This window comes from Colias eurytheme, chromosome 5 (assembly GCF_061535395.1).
Source record: "Colias eurytheme isolate Ceu_HAF_F1 chromosome 5, ilColEury1 Martin Lab GWU primary, whole genome shotgun sequence".
Lineage (NCBI taxonomy): Eukaryota > Metazoa > Arthropoda > Insecta > Lepidoptera > Pieridae > Colias > Colias eurytheme.
This window is the reverse complement of record NC_142984.1, coordinates 11510596-11533986: the sequence shown is the minus strand read 5'-3', so window position 1 is coordinate 11533986 and position 23391 is coordinate 11510596. Positions and strand designations below refer to the sequence as shown.

The following is a 23391-nucleotide window of genomic DNA, read 5'->3' as shown; positions in this document are numbered from 1 at the left end:
TTAAGAAAGGCTTACAAAAATAAATACTCATTCCAAAGACGAGGTTCATTTTCGTTTCTAATCACCCGCTTCCCGTTTAAATTATTGAAAAACTTTTTAAGAATTTTAATCCTCATTTATCTTTCTAATATTTCCGTTTTCAGTTGTTTGGAACCTTTAATAATAAATGCCGGTTGTTTTTTTATAACATACCTCTAGAATAGCGAAATCCTGTAGCGTCATATTATCTAAGATATGATTGAGTGGCATAATCAAATAATTCAAACGTAATAATACATTTCATAAATACTTATGTACCTTATTTTTATGGTCAAATAGAACTTATGTGACTACTACTACTACATACTTTGCTACTATGAAGTTTCATCCTATTAATTCCTAAATAAAATATCTTCAGACATACTTATTTCAAACATTATTTTCGAATTAATCTTTAAGTTTGTATTTGAAAAACGACACTATCATTAACACCTGACACTACCACCTAAAATTAATTAATTCGACAGTGTCAAACGCGACAGTCTCACCGCGACTACACTGTCAGAGTTAGCTGCCATCTGTAGGCAATTTGTCGGAAGCAATATCCACACTTCCTTGTACTTATTGCTTATCTATTCGATAACTAATATATGACCAACTGTTACATGGTGATGATTTATGTTGTTTATTTTTCTGTCAAGATACATTGAAAGTACGTGTTCAAGCTGATGAACTTAAAGGACAGTAAAGTGGTCGTTTTATTTATAATCTACTAGCGGTCCGCCCCGGCTTCGCCCGTGGTACAATATTTACGTTTTCTCTACATAAAAACCATCCTCGTACTTCAAGGAATATAATAAAAAAAGAATTATCGAAATCGGTTCAGCCGTTCTCGAGTTATGCGCTTACCAACACATTTTGCGATTCATTTTTATTTATAAGAAGATTTTATATATAAGATATGAAGTATATTTATTTTGTATTTGGAATTATTTTATTTAAATCGCAATTAAGTTTAAATTTTTAGAAAGATTGTAACATAACATGAATTTGGTAATAGGGTAAGATTGGAGATGAAATAAATCCTTAAGTTTGGATTTGCTTTACCTACAATTTGAGTTTAAACACACATAGCAGTAAAATCTGCTAGCACACACATAATAATATATAGATATACATAATATAATATGTACATAATACATACACTAGTTGGGTGACACAAAAAGTAACGTTAGTTATACATTGAAGACGTGACAGCGACGCCGCCCAAACCGTGTCGAATTGAACCGGCGACCCTCCGCGGGTGGCCAACGAATGTCAGATCACCAGATATATGGTTAACTGCTTAGCTGATAGTTTTTGAGTATTGTTTTTATAAAATAAAATAGTATGAAAAATTACCAATTTAGTTGTAAATACCTGCACAATCTATCAGTACAAAACAACCTTAAAACTACATAATTAAACAAGTCTTATATTGATTTTTCTATTAAGCTAAGAGAATAAAGAATATAATATATTCTTCTACATCTGAAAGCTAAGATTCCTAATAAATTACATGAAATTTAAAACATATGCGCACTTAAATAAAGTGGAGAGATGGGATTCGATCTGGCACTTCCTATCATTTACTTGAAAAATGGCGCCCACTGAAATAATATCGAATGTGAGAGATAATGCTCGGAAAGAATGGAGAATTTTGTAGATAAAGCGTTGTAGAAGATTGTGAACATTTCTTTGAAAATGTTTGGTATACCTATAATAAGTGAATGAAATAAATTAAAATATTTATTTTGACATATAATTTTTAATATTTTGTTCATAATATGCCTTCCTTTATGCTAGTCGGACTAATGCTTGATAATGATGAACTGAATGTAATGGGATTTTTTCTGAATGATAGAGGAATTGGTAGAGCTACAAAGAATAAATTTCCTGCGAGATATTTCGTCTTTCATATGGCATGGAAGTAGGTGATCTATATTATGCTGAAATTAATATGAAAAGTTAAATTATTTTTCAAATGAATTAAACTTTAAAAAGTCCATTTCAAAAGCACTCACAAATTTAAACTTTATTAGTAAGAATACACATAAAGCAGAAACAGAGCAGTGTTGGCGCGAACCCAAAATATATTTTCTGTTAGAACAAGGGCGAGATTTCACATTTCTTTCTAGAGATACAATAATTTTTGTGCATCTCAGACTAGTATCAGTTTTACTGCAGCTTACAAGCAATTCAAGTTCATAAATTGTATGAAATTCTCTTTAAATGTTATAAAATTTTAATACTATATTCTTTATCATCTTTGTATTGAATTCGATCCTAATCTTTTCATCCATTCAAGTGGTTTTACATACTGAATATACATATTATACATACACATAACGCGAGCTACAGATAAATAGATTATTGATGGACATTACTTTCGTATTTAGGTATATAAGAAGAGTTGAATTTTAAGCGTAATATTTTTAATTAGTACAACCAAAACCAATTTATCAATTTTCTGTGAAGGCGTTATGATCAGCCAAGTAGTGTTTGAATACAACGTTGCTTGGGTATTAGACCTTATTCTTAAGGTTTTAAGTACCTATATCTCACATAATAAACATATAAACAAAAATACGTTACGTTTGCAACAATAATTTTAAGTTCACCACTCACTTAATAAAATGTACACATGCTTTCGTTTATCCAAACATACCGTTAGGGTAGCCCGGGAAAAGTAAATTTCCCCGGCAATTGAACGTCACGGCGAGGTGTGTGACGTTTATGAGCCGAGTTATTGGACTATATATTTTGACCTCTGGCCCCGGGAACACGCGTGGTGTGTTTCAAGATTTGAAACAGATTGTATAAAAATTAAATCTTAGTAGTGATAAATTATTATGAAGAGAATGTTGATGATTGTCAGCAGAGGAAGCTATCATATGGATAATTAATGGTAAGAAATGAAAAAAATGTTATGAAGTGAATTGGAACTTTACATATTTGTTTAAATAAACATAATCAAGAAAATAAATTTATAATTTATGACTACTCAACTGAGTTCAGATTTTCCGATTCACTATACATACCTCAAGACAAGTCTCTTAACAGACCTGTAACCTCTTTCTTATCTAAAATATAGCTTAAAATACATCTATATGTACTAACAATGTACATACCTCCCCCCACAAGAGCACGTGAGCAAAATTCTGAGCATCCGAAGTTATCAACTTTACCCACAATAGATCTCCGACAAACTTGAGATGTTGAATTATAAGACTTATACCTTCTATGGATTGCATTTATTTCAAAACTTTGAAAATATTTTATATTTCAACCTTTACGTATGAAAAAGGCACTCTGTATAATCTGCAGCGTATCTCTAATTATAGGCAAATAAAAGGGATACCTAATACATATTATTATCATACAAATCTATAATATCAATATAGAGATATTATAATATTATAGTTATATTCTCTCTACATAAGTAGAGCGACTAGAATTCGTTCATGTTTTACGTAATATAGCTTTAATTAGAGAGGGAGATTATTAAGACTTTCCGACTATGTAATATGCATATGATACGCAATTATCCCAAATAAACACAAATTAAAATAAAATTCAGTTTTATAACATTTAAAGGTCACAAGAAAATACCCACCATAGTATACAGTATATAACAAGCCGTCAGCTAAAAACAATCCATCTTAGGGTTGTTTACTCCCTCTAAGGTCGACTCCAGTGAAATTAGATTTTGATCAAGATGAATATTATATTCTGAAATACTCTGTTATAAATAACTTGTTATTTGAGACGAATTGAAAACCGTTTTAATCGTGTTTCCTTGTTAACTCTTAAATGGTTTAAACGTAATAAGATATTAATAATTAAGAGGTTCTGAAATTGTCCTGATGATAATGTATTTAATGTTTTAGTAATGTATATTTTTAAAGAGCAAGCTTTTTTATTTATTCCAAAAACAAGATTAAGTATAAATTAAAATTAAGCTTACCAGAAGGTATGGCTAGAAAAATATAATATTACAACCAATTAATATACTACATATAACGAAAGAAATGCTATTAATTACATATGAATAGGTTTATTCTGTACTACGAGTTGTACTTTTGAGAGCTAGGGTATGCTTGAAACGAAATCTGATTCCAAACATATTATATAAAAAGAGACAAGACTTTACAATATAAAAAATTCCTTAAATTTTACATAAATCACATTAAACTTAGGTACCTCTTCTTTCTGATTGTAAGATAAGGAAAAGTGGTTGGAAATGTTATCAATATCGACAACTATTGAAAGAAGTCGTAAATATTATTTTTCATGTAGGTTACGTCAAATTTTAGAGTTGTATTCATGTTTTATTATGATCTATGATCTCGCTATTGTACGTTTTTCGTTTATATATTTGCCTCCATCTTCTTTATTAACGTGTGAATAAAACTTGTAACTTCGAATAATAATAATTACTTAAGTAATTAAATCGTCTAAGCAGCTATGCCAAAATATAGACCATACATTATAACAATTAAGATTTTTGAAAAATAATGTGACCTGCATAATATTATTATGCTATTAATTATAATCTTTCAGAGAGAAGCATGTAATTAGTAACAAATCGAATTGCATTCATCAATTAATAACAAAAACAATTAGACGTAATTATTACATCTTATTGCTTTGAAGACAAAATTTAACGTCCACAAAATTGTATCTCAGTTCAACGAAATCGATTTGCAATTCAATGAAATCAAATTAATCGCTTGTTACGAGCGAAAAGCCAAAACAGCTCGAACTAAGTGAATATTCTTTTAATTGCAATTTATTTTTCACTTTGACTAATGGCCTTTAAGCCCTTATGTTTTATTTATAGCGATTTGTAAATGGACCTTCGTTGTTGCATCTAAAACGTTTGCTATCACTTGTTTGAAAAAAGGGAAAGCGCGGCAAAATTTGCCACGTATAAGTAATAAAATTTATACTATAAACTATAAAGACTAGGGTGTAAAAAAATATATTTTTTGACATGATTTTTTTAAGGTCAAAAATGCCAAGGTCGCGTCATGGCAATACCGTCACGTCATGCAGTAAGGCGACAATTTTTGTACCTTTAAATTTTGCCAAAGAAGTTTCACTTCTGACACGTGTGCTCGGCACACACGCTCTCTTTTTAATTAGTCATAATTTGTTTTCACTATACACCATTAAGGTGATGAATTAATTTTTCTAACATTTACGGCCCTTTTTAAACCTTCGTAATTTTTATATTATTAAAGTTGTCGTGATGAAAATTCTTGACAAGAAAGTTCAATAGTAACACAATACGTCTACCGTTTTAGAAACATGATTCCATGATATTTTCTCGATAGAAAAAAAATACAAAGTTCTCATTGTTATTTTTTTTTAATCTCTGGCATCTTCAAAATAACAAACGTAAAGTTACGACTTTTTGGATATTAACTATAAAATATACAACCTATACGTCTACCGTGTTAGAATTTTGAAATATGCGATGGTTTTGAAATAAATAAGAAATACTTGAAATTAGCGCCTGACCAGCCAATATAGCGAGAGCCGCCCTGTACCTTCCTACCCCGATCGCTGCACGAGTCATTCCCGCTACGGCCGTCACACGGGGAACTTGTGTCGCTTGCGCAATCGTAAAAAAGGGTGACAACACGATAAGATAAAATGAGACAAATGGGGACAATAAAGAAAATAAGAAGAAGAAACATAAAGGTTGGAGGAAAAAGAATGCTTACAATTGGAATAAATTAATGAAGTAAGTTGGTTTTATTTTAAATTTGATGATAATTGTATTATAGACGATGTTTGATATGTACCCCTGTTTTAAGTACATAACGAATGTGTAAGATTTTTTCATTTATAGCATAAATAATCTTTTCAGAAATCCGGAATCCAGAAGGAAAATAAACCCACTGATTGTTCACAATGTGAACCCACTCCTTCGTAAGTACCTTTATTCAGTCAAAAATGTATGTTATCAACGCTCTACTGGTTTTATCGCATGATTCCATTTTTAGCAAAAAGCAACAAAGTGCAAAGAAATAAAAAATCATGGTGAACTTAGTGGAAGTATGGTGGATGTAATATGGAATTATGGAACAGGAGCTCGTTGGAGTAGTATTATATTTTAAAAAAATACGAAAAAATTTGAAGAATTTCTTAGTAGGTGGTAGACAAGTATGTTGTATAAAGAATTTGATGTTGATATTTATTTCATTTATACTTACTACACCTGTGCGGGAAATTGCTTAGTACTAAAACCGGTTTATATTCATATTTACATAGTAATGTGAGTTTTCATTTCGAAAAATTTTGTGTGAGTATATTAAATTGAGTTCCTGGGTGATCTGGAAAAACAATTGGGCCCGGAGGATGGCGCTGCAGTCACTCCTCCTAATCACATGAACCGATTTGGATGAATATTTGTGTGCACATTTCATTGTTGTGGGATGATTGGTTGATTCGTTTTCACATTAGCTAATATTATGTATTTTTGTTGTTAGAAAGTAAACTTAATTTAATGTTTATAATACATTATTATTGGTATAAATAAGCCAGTGTTCGTCTCACATTGCTGTACCTGCCTACCTACCCTACCAGGGCCTAACTTTGTTCTGGCTATTTTATTTTGATTATTTGTAATAATAATAATAATAATAAACACTTTATTGCACACACATAACAAACAAAGAAAAGTAATACACTTAGAGTAATGAGATGCGGTACAATATAGGCGGCCTTATCGCTAAGAAGCGATATCTTCCAGGCAACCTTAGGATATAGGAAAAGTTTGAAGAAAAAACAGTTGGAAAGTAGAAGGAGCATAGCGGAGTATTATAAAACGTGCAAAAAAGTATTTAAGAATACAAGAATATATACATAAATACAAATATAATATTATATACAATATACATAATGGAAAGAGAAGAATAATATGAGAATAAGACATATTAGAAAGGATAAAATATCTAAATGTTACAAGTTGTGAAGGAAATGTTGTTTGACCAGAAACTTGAAGGAGCTGATAGTTTGAGCTTTCCTGATATTGATAGGGAGCGAGTTCCACAGCCTTACAGCTTGCACGGTAAAGGAAGCATCGTAGAAACGAGTTTTGTGAGCGGGCATGCGAAGCGTAAGGTTATCTATGGAGCGTAAATCGAGTTCATGAGAAGAACCCAAGAACACGAATCTATTTTTGAGGTAGGATGGGGATCTAGGATCAAAGAGGATAGTGTATAGGAGGGAAAGGATGTGAGTATTCCGGCGAAGTCGGATCGGCAGCCAGTTGAGTTTTGAGCGAAATTCTGATATATGATCATATTTGCGCAAGCCAAAGATGAATCTAATAGCAAAATTTTGAAGTCGATCTAATTTGTTAAGTAGCTCCTCATTAAGGTCTGGAAAGCATGCATCACCATAATCAAGGATAGAAAGCAACAAAGACTGCGCCAGCACAATCTTCGTAGGAACGGGTAAAAAGTTGCGCAGTCGACGTAAAGATGAAGTAACGCCAAAAACTTTACGACTTATTTCTTTGATGTGTTCGGTCCAAGATAGGGTTTGATCAATATGAATACCAAGGTTTTTAACCGAAGTACTATAAGGAACTGGAACTCCATCGATCAAAATATGAGCCAAATCCGAAAAAGAAATCTTTGATAGTAAATAAGAGCTGCCCAATATAATAACTTGACTCTTTTCAGGATTTAACTTGAGACCATAAGCGTGAGTCCAGTCGACAATGGATTGAAGATCAGTGTTTATGCGAGAGATCGCTTCCTCAAGATTTTCCAATGCCGAATGGGTGTAAATTTGTAAATCGTCTGCATACAGATGGTAGAGAGACGAAAGTTTAGAAGATATAGAGTTAATAAAAATACTAAAAAGGAGAGGTGACAACACGCCGCCTTGAGGGACGCCAGCAGAAAGATCACACCAAGAGGAATAAGATTCATCCACTCGGACGCGCTGCCGACGACCCTGCAAGTAACTACGAAACCAACCAACCACCGCAGGAGATACGTTAAGAGAACTAAGCAGAACTAAGCATCTGTAATGAATAATTACAATTATAATAGAGTGCAAAAAATAAATACATGCGTCAATATATTTTGTGTTTTTTTAAACAATTTTTTTATTTAAAAAAATATCATTCCGACCGCGGCTTTGCCCGCGTGGAATTAGGTTATATCGTGAATCCTGTTTTATCCCACAGAAGTGTTCAGTTCGGATAAAAAGTATCCTATGTGTAAATCCAGGCAATTAGCTATATTTTATCAAAATTGGTAATGTAGTCTTGACGTGATTAAGTAACAACTAACAAAAAAATATAAAAATTAACATCCAAAGTTTCGCATCAGTTTTACTGTATTAGCGATATCTTCCACTCTTGACTTTGACTGAGAAGAATTAGGGTTTATAACTTCTTTCAGAAATAGTACCTTTCATTTCTGGGCATGATGTAATATCTACGTCAGCATCAAATTCTATCTAAATCAATTCAGTAGTCCGCGTAATTAGGTACCATTTCATTTTTTCAGAGTAACAATATTTTTTGTTATTTTAAAGATTATTTATAACCTGTATTATTTTGTAATAAAGTAAACATTACGAAATAATAATAATTAATAATTATTAATAATGTCTAAGTAGTTGTTAAAAAGAAGATAATTTTGTGTTTATAAGCAAGAAAATAAAACCAATAAATCAACAATTAAATATATGTATAACAATATTATAACTGTATGACGACTCCATACATGTTTGTCCCGAGTCGGCCAGCGGCAGCGCGGCGAGTATGCAAGAATGACTTCGCGCACACCCGCGTTCGCGATAGCGAGCTATTAGACTCCGCCCGCCAAGCAGTGGATTTTTTTTTGTGTATCGTCTTAATTGATAAAAAATGTATTTATTACAGACGCGTATCTTTCGTTCATAATTTTACATACCTTCAGGCGTTCACTTATTATAATTTCACGCATAAAGATGTTCCCAATTAACATTATGTTAATAGCAACTACGTTACGCAAATATTTGTTGATAAAATACATGCAACCGTCTCTGCATATATTTGCTTGAATTCATTTACATATTTAAAGCAGAGATCGATCTCCTAAATTAACATCTAATGTGTAAACATGCGTTTGGCTGTTCCCTGGATCTTGCATCTACCCTACGGCTAGTTGGAGAGATGGCTGCATAATATATTACTAAGGAAACTTATTCGCTACTATATAGTGAACAATAGTATGGTCAAGAAGTTCACTAACTAGATTTTTAGGACCGCAGCCTCGCCCGCATAGAAAAGGACACTCCCACGGAAATGAGTACTAACTTTTTTTTTAATTTTCAAACAGCTATTTGTACAAAAAGCAAAGGTAGCCTTTTTTCACTGGTAAACCATTTAATTCATAACTATATTAAAAATAAAATTGAATAGAATATAATAATTATTAGTAGCGTAAGGAGAACCCTATCACACACAGATCTACTGAAATAGTATGAAATAGGTAGTACAAGATCAGATGTAATCAATAACCAATAACCCTTAAACCTTTCCATTTTAAAACAATACATTAATTAACACAAACAATACAACAGATTAACTAACAAAAGACCAGCAAATTCACACACGTGTTCGTTCATAGAAAATAACATCAGCGAGCTCTCGGCCTATAATTCTAACGCCTCGTGATATTTTACATACAAATCATACATAGAGCTATTTAAGTCAATTTCGGAGTATAATTGTTGTGGTTAATTTACATTTTAGCTGAAAACGTGATCGTATATTTTGTGAACCGCCATTTTGTGTCGTTATGCTATTTAATTATTTACATAGATTACTAGCTTTCTGATCGCAGCTTCGCCCGCTTTGTCTATAACCTAATAAATTATATACTAAAACCTGCCTCTTGAATCACTCTATCTATAAAAAACCGCATCAAAATCCGTTGGGTAGTTCTAAAGATTTAAGCATACATAGACATAGGGACATAGAGATAGAGATAGCGCTTTGTTTTGTACTATGTAGTGATTAGCTGAAGCCCACAGCTTCTCGTGGTAATCGTCAAATTATAATCTATGTATTTAGTACCAATTTTTTGTTGCAGAAATTTTCATTAAGATCTAATGAGAATTCAACCTATAAAAACTTTGAAACTACACTGTTACGTTTATTCGCTAGAAAAAGCTTTATAATACAGCAAGATTGATTCTTTATAAAAACGTTATTTATTCCGTTTTATACTAAAGGCTTTTTAATCAATCTTCTATTTTCACCAAAATATATCACTTATCCTCTATTTCAATCTAAACTAGCCCGCAACATGCATTCCTCACCAGTTTCCATTTCAAAGATTTAATCTTGAACCGCCATCTCGCGGGGATTCCCCTGAAATTACTTCTTCCATTTGCATCCGAACAAAGAAAGTATACATGAGTGAGCGAAAATCTGATAGCGAACGTTATTTTTATGATTATTGTCGACTTCATTTGAATTTTTACTATTTCATATCCCTAGACTGGATACCGCTTGAATAGGAATGAGATAAGTCGCTTGTAAGAATCCAATATCGGGATGTTTGTTGTTTTAGGATTACTATTATTATTTTGTGTATCTAGTGGATAGTATATTTGATAGATCGGGAGGTCCCAGGTTCGAATTACTAAAAAAATTGAGTGTTATTTATCCAAAAAACAACACTGACAGTTACAGACAACATAGAGTTAGGAGAGTAAGGTGTTGGTGTTATAGCCATTTTTATTTCTGTCTTTTAAAAATAATTTCAATTTATACTGATGATAGCACTCTTAATGTTATAGCTCTATGGAAAATAAATATTAAATTAAATTCGTAGCATTATTTTAACTACTTCAGTCAAGTCAGTCATGCAATCATTACAAGTTTTTGCTTTAGCTTAACTAACATATTACCTTACTTCAATAGGTTTAAACCATCTGTAAAGAATTATCATACGTAAGTATAATATTTATCTCTTACTTACAGATACACAGATTGAGTTACTTATTATATTTCTGATCCACGGAAATAATTTGAAATTATATGAAATACACCAAAAGAAAGGATTTTCTTTGTAACATTAATATCTCTTCACGGTTAATATATTTCAGAAGCGCAAAACAAGCTGCCTTGATAAAAAAAGAAATACACCGACTTTTCAAATTTAATTCTCGATTCGTATGCTAAAGCACAAACGACTTAAAAATGTATCATCAAGTAATCTTTATAAGCTATCGCATTCAAAACTGCATCCTATTTCTGCGAGATAAAGTACATTTTTGAAGAGTTATTTTTTGTTTCGCAATGCATGTTGTTGAAATATTGGAATACCACAAGGCGAGTGCAAATTACAGGATTTTGTTAGGAATATGGACCGTGTTATTACGCGTATAGAGTTGAAAGTTTGTTGTTAAGAGGGTATCGGTGCTGAGTTTGACACTTGTCGCCTTTTCGCGAGATTCAGGCGCGTTTCAGAAATATTAGAAATACGCGGCGACTCGTGTCGAGATAAATCTTATGTTGAGACGCGTCTGTGTGCATAAATACATTATTTTTGCTTCATGTGCAATATTGAAGTGTTTGTTTACGTTTAGGGTTCTGTAGGATATAGTTACGTATTTTATTGAAGTTTTATAAGAAAGATCAGGATTATAGAGATAATTTCAGGTTAAATATTCAGGTTTATTCATACAAACGAAATACATAAAACATTTATTAAGACAGTTTTCTTAGGTTCAAAGGTAACAAAATAACGAAATGCAGGAAATTAAATATGTATGTACCTACATGAAAAAGCAACTTTTCATCACAACTGCTATGTTTAAAACCCCGCTTAAACTTTGCCAGTCCTAATGAATTAAGCCCTGCAATACTAGATATATTTATATGTAAATAGAGTAATATATCGTAGGAACAAAAAGCGTCCCTTTCATTACTGTAACAAACTTGTTTGCGCCGGTTTATCCCGTCACCCCCTGATTTATGTAAATACCAGTTCAGTAATAGTCCCAAATTTCTTTGCGAGTTGCCGGAACTTTTGGGTGTTTATTTCGACCCGGCTTTGCTTGGGTTGGACTGGGATAAAACTTATGTAAGTCAAGAATGATATTGTATGTACTCGTGACAAAATGTTTAAAATCAGTTTAGTAGTTTTTGAGGTTATCCAGTGTATATAACATACAGAAAATAAAATACTTCTTGTTTATTATACACATTTTTATAGATGTCGCCAAGTTTTGTGTCACTCAAACATTATAATATTTATTATAGAGATGTGTATACTACAAAATTTTATTAAATATTGGTTCAAAACCAAAGAAGAAGTTACTTCTTAGATATACAGATCGTTTTGAATAAATCGTCTCACTGAAATAATGTTTTACAAATTCATCTGGCCGTGAAAACAGAATTAATAAGCAAGTGCACAAATACATCAGAGCCTCGTATCATTTCTTGTCGGCTCATTATTTCGCACTTGACAGATGAATTTATAAGAGCCGACTTAATCATCTGTCACACTGTCAGCAAAAATATATAAATGAGATTTATATTTTCGAGTTTTGGCGTGTTTTGCGATATATTTTTTCATATATCTATTATTTACGGCTTATTCAAACAAAAATAAATTATGTTTTTCCAAGTTCTTAAATATCTGTAATCTCTGTCTGATCAAAATATAAATACAAGTACAATATTTGACATAATATTATTATGTGAATAATTAAATTATTAAATATTATCTTGGTAATATTATTTCCTTAAGTGATATGCAGTGAAAAACCTAGCAGCATAATTATGTGCCTATTCTCAACCAATATTTAATAAAAAATAGAGCACTTCAGTCTCTTTAGGACAGCTATATTACAGACATAGTTTCTCTCCATAACTGGATTAGCCCTTATGCAGAGCAGTAAATCTATCAGAGTATTGAGTGCTTAGCTTGGCTCGTATCCAGGGCTTTATGTCCGTGTAATGTCATAAACTACAATATGGCTGTCTGTTATTAGAAGCACAGGTGCATAAAAATTAATACCTAATTTAGGTTATCACTCCTGAATTGCTGAACCGACTTCCGTTCGTTTATTTCAACAGAGTATTGTAAAATGCAAATATGAGAATATTTTATACAATTTAACGACTCTATTAGCTTTAGCAATTAGATTTAGTTACTTAGTATAATAATAGAATTAGCTTTAGTTACATAGTAGTACCTATGCAATTTTCTATGTTAAGATATTACATTGCGGATCATTCCAATTTGTCAGTAGAAACAACACAAGATACTAATTAAATCGGATATCTCTCTGTTTAACAGTCTTTAATATAGAAATTTGTTGTTCTATACATTACAAATACACGGTGGAGTGACGACATCCGCAGGGTTGCCGGCCACAATTGGCGGTAGAGAGCCGTCGACCGGGCTCAGTGGCGTGCATTGGAGGAGGCCTTCGTCCAGCAGTGGACAAACAAAGGCTGGTAATGTATGTATGTATGTATACATTACAATAAATTTATATCTGAGTGTACCTACTTATTGCCTCATTATTACAATTTACAGTAGGTCGGTCCAGAGATTGTACATAATGTATTTCAAAAGATAACAAACAGCTCAATAGTTAGAATAACCTGAAAGAAATTGATTTCGATTCAAACTTCGATTTTTATTATTATTAAAAGGTATATTTCAAATCTTATATTTTTCTCTACATACATCAAGAAGTTTCGGTTCTACGGTGATAAGTCGGTATGTTAATGTCGTTTAAAATATGTAAATAAAAAGAAAAAAAAACATTGAAATTATACTTTCATGTAAAAATAATAAAGTACAATTTAAATATTTTCTGTCTTTAATTACCCACTTTGTCTTTCCCTTTTTAATTAATGTTGTAGATTCCTTTTAACCCTTCCTCTCGTAATTAACTTCGTTAAACGTTTAGAAATTATTTTTCCAAATATTTCTTAAAATGTAAGGTTTAATTTTATGATAAGTACATATTTTTTCATTTATTTGGTACTTTGTAATCATGTACCTCTGTAACAACACCTATAGTTAAAATAAACTTATACATAAATACACATAAATGTAACATCAATTTGTAAAGTATTTTGGACAATTGTTTAATTAAAATATTACTTTAATTTTTTTTTAATACAAATTTATTTACGCAAATTAATTTCCCCAAAAAATCAATAGAAATAGCGTAGACTTCGTATCGTAGCGCTCGTAGCTTGCAACAAAACATTTCGTAGCAGATTAGATAAACATAATTCATTACGTTGCCAAACACAATTTATTTCGCATTGTTCCTCACAAACAAGACGAGAGCTTCGCAAAACTAATACGATTTGAAACAACACTACAAGATGTGCGGTGGAGGAGCAATGTAACAATTACCAACAATTTATGGCTCCCCCCGGAGGAGAACGTGCCAAGTTCTCACGAGCACCATATATTACTTATGACTTCTATTCTTAGCGGGCAGATTAAAAATTTTAATGAAATTCCCGAGTGCTGTATGCTTGAACAATAGTGGTGGAATTTTATCAATATGTTCTGCGAAATCGATTGTAGCTGACGCTGCTACGGTTTCGTGAATGACATGCGATAAAGTATCTCATGTATATTTTGTCTCGTCATGTACCTAATTTCAGTCAGATAATTTTAGTAAACAAAGAAATAAGTAGATAATTTAAAATGTTAATTTAGTAACTGTTGAAAGGAAGCGTTAACAAAGATTAATAAAGAAAGGTGCTCGAAGTCAAGCCTTACAAACAAAAGTCGTCACCGACAGTAACTAAATCTGCGCAAAACTTGGACGGAAAGATCTATTGGAGGGTTTCTTTAATTTGAGCTCGTGGCGCCTCAGATAAGGGGATCGAAGTCGCTGCAAACTTCTGACAATTAAGCCTTTATTTCGCGCGCCAACAATAAGAAGTAATTAGCGATCGTTCGTCTGCTGATTTTTTCAAGAAAAACTTCAAATCCCGCATCCTTTGTTCGGCGGAATTTTCATCAATCTCGCCCGGAGAGATGGCCCTCGAAAAGTCTATTAACATCAGAGCCACGTTCGATGACGACTTGCCGGAGTTCAATTGGAAAGTCGACGGAAACGTGCAATATGCCGTCGATAACAAATCTGTGAACCAATTTAAGGAGCCATTTTTAATATCCGGCGGAGGTCAACATACTTCCCTTCGCACGGCCCTGCAGCGCGTGTTAAATTCAATAATCTCCAATGGTAGGCCCGGCCGCGATCCGAACGTTTTCAATACTCCTTATTGAGCCATTAACTGTAATGGCTGTTACAATAGAGCATTACAATTTGTCTCGTCGCGATGCCTCGTAGAAACGCGGCGTAGGGACTGCCGAAAATGGTTTTATGAATTGAGACTTGTCTGGCAAGGGTTAAGGTTGCTTATCGAGTGCAGGGGAGGACGATGGTGTACCAATTGAGTTTATCTGCGGATATTGTAAAGTGGTCGCAGTTACACAATATGTCCGTATCGGCTCTGCGGCAAGCTTGCGGACGTTGATTGTGTTTAGAGGGAACCGATATTAATTTTGTTAATTGTCGCTGTGAAATCGCTCGAGTGATCGACGTTTTGAAATGCTACCTCTTTAACAATGTCTAGAAATAAATTGCCTAGCGAGACATACACTTTCAACGCTCTGTAGAATTGTTATTCAAAGCCTGTTCATGTTGCATTGTGTATTTATGTTCTTTTTACGTCATAAATAATATACAATAATGCTATTAAAACTTTCCGAATAAAACCTTTTGTGCCATCAAATTTTGTAATTCCACGCATAAAAATGTTTTCAATTCCGGACTCGCAGTTTTACGCAATAAATCATAATAAAGCTTCCTCTTTGTCTAATTTCTTTCTTTTTCCTCTGTTTACGAGACGATCATTTAATGCCATAAAATAAACTAGACATTTAAAAACGTACATCTATGACATTAAAACGTGGTATCGTGCTAAAGTAATAACTAGCACTATTTTCCTACTCTTTATTTCATCAGAATTTTCTGGAATCGAATATTTTTTTTATTTAGAATAGAGAAAACATAACTTTTAAATTTTCTTAATTTAATCAACTACTTGACATAAAATAAAGACACAAAACCAAAGACTGGTTTTCAAATTTCTTCTTAAAGCCAAACCTTACCTGCTGGGCAGACGCAGTCCGTGGCATCTCTCCTAACTCGTCTCGGAACTTCCGCCTTCCGCGTAGTAGCTGGCCTCACGAGCAGCTCCAGCATCAGCTGCTGCTCCTCCAGTACCTGCAGCCGCTGCTCCAGCGCCTGCTGCCGCACCGCCACAAATCCACAACCTAGCAGGACAAACACACAGAAACACACTTGCACCACACAATAACACGGGTTACTCGGTCTGTCACTCCCCATGATGGCGTATCCATTCAGTAGGGTAGGGTTGAGCTGTGAGCGCGTTCAGCCCGGCTATGCTGCTGTCGGCGACTGGCTCCCGAGGGAAGTGACTTGTCGGACGCTAACCGCCCTTCTAGTGTCGATTAGAGTACCCTTCCGAATGTGATGGACGTGCGTGGCGGATGTCACTGGGAATCAATGTCAGTGAACATTGTGCTGTTACCAAAGATTTAGTAGTAAAGGGGAACATGGTTTTGGATAGTACTGATAGTACTCTAGTGTAGTATTATAATATTATCATTTCTCTTGTTTCGTTTCTTTTCTATTTTACGTATTTTGTAAATGTTACGTTCAAAGACCGAAATCGGTTAGCAATAAATAAATATAGTTAAACTTTAAACTCACGAAATTATTTTATTGTCACCGTTTCGATAGGTGTACAAAGTTTGAGTTAAAATCTGACAGTTTAAAGTCAAAATCGAGTGCAAAGGAATCGGTTACATACAACCATGTCATACTGTACCTACATACTGTACATACAACCTTACAGTTGAAGCTAAGCAATTTTTTAACACTTTTATTAGCTTCACCTATGAGATAGAGCTATTTTTTCACGCAATGAGCCTTATTGTCTTTGAGCGTAACATACGAAATAAATAGAACGGTTAGATAAATTGTGCAATTTATTTACTAAAATTTAAAAAAAACCCCATTACCTCTTTTTCGCTTTGTCAACTATCTTTGATGACTTTGAAATAAGTTTATACTCATATTATTACCAATTCTGCAAAGAAAAAGTTTCTACATGGTTTCTACCAATCTTATCGTCAATTTAAATAATACCTATACATTTAATTTAATAATTTCTTAATACCTTTTTTATAAGTATTAGGTACGCTATTAGTACAGTTCATTGCATCATAACCTTTAATAAAACGATTCCAATTTGCAAACTTCCCCAAGAAACATTTGACTTCTAAACCGTCTCATAAATATTCATGACTCTGTATGTTGCACCAATAGTCAATACAGGAATTATTTCAAACGCAGCCGGGTGACAATAAGCAAGCGAATTAGCATTTATATTGCAAATAAACTGTTTGCTGATCACCAGTATAGACCTTGTTTTATATTAAGACAAATGTTGTAGGTAGTTTCGGAGGCATTAGACATTAGGCATTAAAATAAATGATTGTATTCTATGAATATTATTTATTTATTTATTTATTTATTCAATATATATTATTAATAAAGTAAATAAAAATTATTTTAATATACATATTATTAGTAATAGCACGCCCAATTTATAAGTTTATAGAGAAGAGTGTAGAGCAGACTTGCACACAAATAGACATAGATATTATTATTGTTTTAGGTTATATTGCATTAACACACCTATAACAATATTAGGTTTAAAAAATTACGATTAGACAACAATTATACGATAACGATTGGGCATATAATTGATAGTTTATATTATATTTGCCACAACACATTTGTTCCTTTTTATTTTACGAGTTCAAGTATAAATGATTTTATTAATATATTATAGTTATTTGAAAATTCATGTTTTTAGCATTCTCTGTAATATAAGGAATTTCGTAGAGCAATAACAAAAATATATGACATTAAACTTGAAAATTTTACCAAAAAAATAATAAATTTACTAACCATCAACAAGAATCGCGTAAGGACACGGCGCCGGCGTTTAGATAAAAATGCAGATTCTTTAACCTTGGGGCGTCTCATCCCCTTCCTAGACGAATAAATCTTAGCGATCCGGGATCTCGTCTCAGAGCCGTGGCGCGAGATAAATCGTTATATGGAATTATCTGGACTGAGTTTGCTGGCTTTATTCACTTTGAGTGAAAGAAATTACTTGGAACGCTAAATGGTTTATGCAATTCCTTAAAGTAATAGTAAATATGCTTGTTACATCAGCCCGTTTTGCTTTACTGTATTGTGGTACATCAATAATCTATACCATAATTATTACTTTGTTTTAAAATTTACTTGATTCTTTTTGTAAAATGAAGCATTATAAAGAAATAAAGAAATAAATGAAAATAATCACGATGACATATCCTCAAATAAGAAAAACTGCTCGCAACGCTCTACATCTACAATAAATTGAAAAAAAAAACAATTTTTTTTTTAGTATATTAATTGTTTGATAATTTCAGATAGACTTATCTGATTTGTCAATATGTATCAGTAAGTATAACATTCAGTACATAATATCAGATAGGTAATATTTTCATACAAAGAAAACATTTGAATTCGACTGTCTTTCCTTAAATACGACAGGCAGCAATCTTAACAAGATTTTTCTAACAAAATGCCACTTTTCAATATAATTAAAGCATTCTTTTATTTTTTTGTTTGTAATTGCTGTCACAGATGTCCATTTCAACCTCTGTCCGAATTGACAAAATTAAAAATTCCGGGGCTGTTTTGTTTAATTCGTTATAATACATTAACATGGCGTTTTTCAGAGAGTAGATAATTTAATTTTATATTACTATTGTATCTATCTTATAAATACCTTATAATACATAATATTATGTAATAATGTTCACAATTCATGAAATAATGAAGCTTTTACGCGTCATTTATCTGTGTTCTGATTGGCTCAAAATGACGCCAAATTAAAGACAATTGAAATAAACTAGACATTTATATCTGACAGGAATACTAATTTATTTTCAATTGCTTACTATATAGGTCGTAAGATGTCCTAGGTTAAAAGCTAGCGCCTGCTGTTCAAATAACTCATACTTAATAATAATTTGGCTTATATCTTCTGTTTGCATTTAACTGACAGCTGCTTACATTAAATGTACAGTTTTTAAAGCGAAAAAATACAAAATAAATTCAGGAATCCAGGAGCTCTCTGTTGGTGAATTTTTTTTCTAAGTAACTTCGATAGAGATAAATTTCGATAAAGCACAATAATTTATTTAATAGATACAAGAAATGACCCCTCTATCATAATATCTGACTATTACTACTCGTAGTATAACTACACCCAGGATACATAATCATTAAATTTCGCCATCCACTAGCAGACCAGTAAAAACCAATCACAGTGCAGTTTTAATATAAATTTACGGTTTACTAATGGAGCCGGCCCGTTAATCTGAGCCAATTGTGATGTATTGTCACCAGACGACATCAACTAATGTGGTAGTTCATACTGTATAACTTTATTATAACTAGGAGTATATACCAGCTGTCTGTATTGATTTTAGTCAAACTTAAGTATAAGAGGAGTATTTTATTACTATTCCTTTTGATTTTCTTAGGTGTGACACATTATAAAAATAAAGTAACGGCCCCGAAGTGTGTATAAAGGAGTATATTAATAATGATTTAAAACAGCTAAGCAATCTATACTAATATTATAAAGCTGAAGAGTGTGAATGGTTGAATGCGCTAATCTCTAGACAAGTAGTGTCCGATTTGAAAAATTATGTCAGTGTTAGATATATAGCTATAGGAATATAATTATTATGCTAAAGTCAATAAGAGCGAAGAAATACGGGTAAAATTGCAGGTACATTATAATTTGCTTACAAACGAAAAATCCGTATTTTTCTCTGCTCCATAACACATAAAAACTAGAAGATGCAATCCTACATAAGTGTCTTCTGAAACAATAAGAAAATCACATTCCATTCCCTTGATTAAAGTGATATTACCAGTCTCACCCAAACGAAGCAAAACCAATTGAATTATAAAAATCCCTAGCTCAGTAAAGTAACTCTGATGTTAAGAGCCTTATCATCTTTGCACTTAGATAAAGTGGGACACGACCTGTCTATTAGCACCCTAATTATGAATGTAATGCTACCAAATCACATTGTACTAATGTTCTTTAATAGTGTTAGGTTACATCGTACTCCCAATTTTGCGCTCCTAATTTCTTAATTGCGCTTTCGAATATTTTTAATGATAAATGGGTTTTGGTAGCAATCACAGACATGTGTAGCAATATATCAAGAAAGATGATACTATCGCATAATATATATATTTATTAAACATATTATGGCATAATAATAATTAACCATCTAACAATACGTATGTATCTAGGCATAATAATTATAATTTATACTATGTAATATTTAATATTTGAAAAAGAAACACGCTTAAACTCGATATTATTGTATTGTCATACATCCTGCATAAGTGTACAAGGTTTGAATTAATTTTGTCTATAAAAATTGGTCAAAATCGAGTTTAAAGGAGCCGGTAACATACACACAATATGTAAAATCAATAAAAGCATGTTAAAAAGGTCACGTATTTCTCTAATGTAGCTTACTAGCAAATAAAATGTTCTAAATAAATCAATCTTTAGAATTCTATCATGTGCGATGACGTCATTATATAACAAAGAAGTGTCCCGGCTTCAACACACCGGATAATGCCGTTTTAGGCTTTTTCTCATTTTTTAATCCTCTTACATTTGCTCCTACGTTTGCGCTTGAACCTTGTTCCAATTTACGTTTTTAATTGGATTTTATGAATGCGGATAATTAGGGGATGTAATATATATTTGTTTTCGTCGTAGAAACCAGTTTTTTTGTGATGTAATAAAAATAAATTATACCTAGAGTCTTTCTAGAGCAGTTTATAGAGATGTTATTCAAGTTTCGTACAAAATTTTAAAAGTAAAGAAAAACTATAAACCAGAAAGTTATTTTTACCTTATTAATCTTAGTTAAAGGCTAATAATTTATGCAATGGTGCATGTTTAGATATTTTATGTCATCTTTTTCAGTAAATTGCAAGCTGTTAGTTATAAATACATTTCAAGAACTTCAAAACGTCACAACCGATTGGAAACTATTCGATGTACTCTTGTTTCACAAATGGACGCGACATTCGTTCAGCGAACGCGAAGCGTGGAGGCGTGCACTTGCGGAAATTTGATTCATTTCCTCTCGGAAGCGCCGACCCGCTGCGACTGCCTGGGAACACTTGACGGGAATCACTTTCATTTAGGCTTACTGCGTAATAATACAGATAATTTATTGTTTAAACGGTAAAATAGACCTATACATTCACAATAATGTATTTATTTCTATATAAATCTATATAGATATATTAGTTTAAAATAGAGGCTCATTTCCTTATAGTTACTATAGGAAGAGTTCCATATTCGTTTAATTAAAATATATTATAAACACATGTAAAATTATAATAAACCTACTTACGAGAGGCAAATAATAATAATACACACTTTTTTGGAAATCATAGGAAATCTAAACAAATATAAATAAAATATGCTGTATTATTTTAATGTACCTTTACACTGTGTGATTAATTACTCCATGAAAGATCGTCTCTCAACTTATTCGAATCCAATAAATCATCGGGAACGTCTTAAAATAAGTAAGCGTCAAATTTGAATTTTATGAGGGTTTTTATATAACTCGAGATGGAGTATCATCCCTCGGCTTCCGCTCTTACGTTGATGACGGGAAATGAGGATTATTCCAATGTTTTATTAAAAATATTTTTTTTTATTTTTATTTATATTGGGGTTATAAACTAAATTAATGTATATGCTCATTTATAATAGGTAGGTAGTAGTTACCCTTTTTTTACCTATTGTTGTAAGTAGTTACTTTGTTTTTAATTTTTCTGTATTTTTATTTATACAAAGATGTCGTTTAATTTTTTACCAGGAATTCAAGAACATTTTATTTTGAAAATTAAAACTATAATAAAAACCTATATTTTTACAAAAATTGCAATTTGATTTCGCGAAGATACAAATACTAATCCAAAAAGTTCATACTAATATTAACATTAAATAAAATCCCCATTTTCATACATTCTATTCGCCTATAATAGAATCCAAAATGGCCGAACGAGTCGCAAAAATACCACGGTAAGTTAAACGGAATGGCAAAAAGAAATATTGGCGAGTAACTGCATTTTTCGGTCTAGTGCATAGCTATCCCCTCTCTATTGTACCTATAGCTGATCGTTAATAGAATCAGGGAATCAACTAGACAGTTTTTTAATGAAAGTTGGATTTCCCGTCATGATTTGCTAATAATAACGACGTGGTGTAAAACAAGTGTCGCTCTCTCCGTCCCTATGTATGCTTAAATCTTAAAAACTACGCAAAGAGGTTCGAATCGATTTTTTAACAGATAGAGTGATTCTAGAGCAAGGTTTTAATATTATTATCTAAACAATTTGTTATGTTTTACACCACGCGGACGAAGCCGCGGCGAAGTTAGTAAATTATAAGCCAAATAAAAAAATTATATAACTAACAAATATCTTGTTATAATAAATTTTAGGTAGTCAATGGATGTCGTTTTGAGTTGACACATATTTTAAATGGCTTCTTTTTCAGTCATTTACTGCAGCAACAAGCCGTCATACTAATGATACGTGTTTATAATACTCTATAGTTTTCAGGTTCAGTTGACCAATGATAGAGCGATACAATGACAATGTGCAGCTAAACTGTTATTTTGTTTTTACATACACAGAACGCAGAAGTAAAAACAAATCAGTCCTATGAATCTCCAGGCTCCAGCACCAAGAACACCAAGACAATAGATACAACAGCTACAATCGAAGTTGTCTAGTATTCTGCTCTTCCAAATACGTCAAGAGTCTTGATATAAATAGTAGGTACTTTTTAAAGGAACATAAAACAGTTTTAAAGATAGCAAATCAAAGAAAAGAATGCACGTAGCCAAGTCGTAGGAGCACTGGAATGCGTCCAGGACCTAACTAGCACATAATTTCATCCGGGCTAAAATACTAGAATGAACTCGAAACGCTTGCCAGATTTAAACTTTAAATTTGCACAAATCTTTTGTAACGAAATTTTTGTTCTTATGGCTATACGATTGATTATAGGTACTCATGTTCTATAGGAGTCGAATTTAAAATTACTTTTTCATTAATAAATTATTTATTTTACCTTGCATT

The 23391-nt window shown here is 32.2% G+C and overlaps 1 long non-coding RNA gene across 1 annotated transcript; it reads left to right on the top strand.

Annotated features, from left to right (window-relative positions):
• The first annotated feature begins 5531 nt into the window (after positions 1-5531).
• Positions 5532-6309, top strand: LOC149908693 (uncharacterized). The gene is made up of 3 exons (XR_016456769.1): positions 5532-5770; positions 5897-5958; positions 6033-6309. It is a non-coding gene; the product is annotated as an uncharacterized LOC149908693 (long non-coding RNA).
• Positions 6310-23391: the final 17082 nt, after the last annotated feature.